Here is a 2,500-nt window from a genome sequence, read left to right on the forward strand (position 1 = left end):
GCCCGGAGATAGGCGAGTAGACGCTTTCAGTGCGAACACCCGTGCTCCCAACTGAGCTTGCCGCTGCCGACAGAGGCCCGGGAGCGTGCTGTCGTGGCATTGCCGGCGGGAAACAACACGCGCCACCTACGGTGACCGGCAGCTCCAACGCCAGCGCCACAGAAGGGCAAAGCCCCACTTGGGTGCAGAAGCGAACTCTCCCAGCACAGCGCACGCGCCAACACGTCCGCAGAGCTGCGATACAAACCACCTGCGAGAACCGCTGGGGGCGACCGAGCAGCAGACGGCGTCGCGACGCCGAGTGCCGGGCGGCGGCGCATCCTCAACGCACACAGTCCGCAATCGGACCAGCACACTGCAGATGTCCACCGCGCTTCGCACCGGGCTCGGCAGAACCCACTTTGGCCGCCTGGCGCCGCGCGCAGGGTGCGCCGGCGCATAGCTGGGACGCCAGCCGGGCCCGTCGGCCGGCGCTCCTGCCACTGGGCGCCCCCCACCAGCCGGCTGTAGTGCGTGCGCTCACGCAGCGCGCGGCCAGCACGCCGGGCGGCCCCCCCTCACCGGCCGGGGACTGTCCCGCCAAGCCACAGCCTCGTATCGCTTCATACCCACATGGCCAACTCAGGTTCGGGGGCATGGCGGGTACCGCCGAAACAACCGGTTCACAGATGTACCGATCGTCGCTATCACCGATGCACCTGCAGCGCGAACAACCGCTCAACAACTGATTTCCAGTTCATTTGCGGATCTTTGGCAGCAAACGTATACGTCAATCTACATTTGCGACATCTACGATTCTGGCATGCCTGCATGTTATGTGTCACGACACGCTACATCAGCCCACATACACACTGCGGCATGTACACGAGAGAACACGTGGAAGATGGTCCGCGCACGTGTGCAATGTCCCTTGCGCGGTCGACTGTCAACCGGCCTCTGTAGCATGTCGCAGATGTGGAACGCGGTCCACCGTGCTATCATGTTGTGTGGGGCAATACGATTAAATAGGAAAACCCTCGTCGCTACATCAACAGACGGCTCACGCTGATTCCCGGCAGAGGGAGGAGGGGGGGGGGGGCCAACATGCAATACTTTCGTCCGTACCTACTTACCACATGTCTGTACGGCGTACAACAGTGCAATCTCGCTGTAATGGGGAGACGAGACAAGTAGCATCGTGCACAACATATGGCCCTTATGATTCGCCATTGTAGGGCGCAGCCGGTGTACGGTCAAGCATGTGCCACATTATGTCACTCAGTACGTAACGACGGATGATCAGTGTGGGTTACGCGTACATCAGCGGACAGTCCACACAGGCCGTACCACAACGTACACTGACTGCATCGACAACCGAATGCAACTGAACAGCTGCAAGGCTCATTTCACAAACAAACGCCTGACCGACCAGCTTGGAAGGGCAGGAGGGGAGGGCGATATTCGTTCTGTAGCGGTACACCCTTCCAGTGGTTAGCGGGACTGTGTAGAAAGTACGCAACACTCGAAAGACCTTTATGTGAGGGTACGCACCATGGCATCAAGAAATACACATGACACCAGAGGATCCAAGCAGTGAACTATGTTCAGAGGGTTGCTGTTAGGCAAAGCTACATTCCTGTGACGTTACATGTGACAGTTAAGGTGCAGTGTAAGTTAGGTTAAGGTGCAGTGTAAGTTAGGTTAAGGTGCAGTGTAAGTTAGGTTAAGGTGCAGTGTAAGTTAGGTTAAGGTGCAGTGTAACTTAGGTTAAGGTGCAGTGTAACTTAGGTTAAGGTGCAGTGTAAGTTAGGTTAAGGTGCAGTGTAACTTAGGTTAAGGTGCAGTGTAACTTAGGTTAAGGTGCAGTGTAACTTAGATTAAGGTGCAGTGTAACTTAGGTTAAGGTGCAGTGTAACTTAGGTTAAGGTGCAGTGTAACTTAGGTTAAGGTGCAGTGTAAGTTAGGTTAAGGTGCAGTGTAAGTTAGGTTAAGGTGCAGTGTAACTTAGGTTAAGGTGCAGTGTAACTTAGGTTAAGGTGCAGTGTAACTTAGGTTAAGGTGCAGTGTAACTTAGGTTAAGGTGCAGTGTAACTTAGGTTAAGGTGCAGTGTAACTTAGGTTAAGGTGCAGTGTAACTTAGGTTAAGGTGCAGTGTAACTTAGGTTAAGGTGCAGTGTAACTTAGGTTAAGGTGCAGTGTAACTTAGGTTAAGGTGCAGTGTAACTTAGGTTAAGGTGCAGTGTAAGTTAGGTTAAGGTGCAGTGTAAGTTAGGTTAAGGTGCAGTGTAAGTTAGGTTAAGGTGCAGCGTAACTTAGGTTAAGGTGCAGCGTAACTTAGGTTAAGGTGCAGCGTAACTTAGGTTAAGGTGCAGCGTAACTTAGGTTAAGGTGCAGCGTAACTTAGGTTAAGGTGCAGCGTAACTTAGGTTAAGGTGCAGCGTGGGTTAGGTTAGGGGCCAACGTGGGTTAGGTTAGGGGCCAACGTGGGTTAGGTTAGGGGCCAACGTGGGTTAGGTTAGGG

The sequence above is a fragment of the Schistocerca gregaria genome, unplaced genomic scaffold, assembly GCF_023897955.1.
Source record: "Schistocerca gregaria isolate iqSchGreg1 unplaced genomic scaffold, iqSchGreg1.2 ptg000398l, whole genome shotgun sequence".
NCBI classification, from domain to species: domain Eukaryota; kingdom Metazoa; phylum Arthropoda; class Insecta; order Orthoptera; family Acrididae; genus Schistocerca; species Schistocerca gregaria.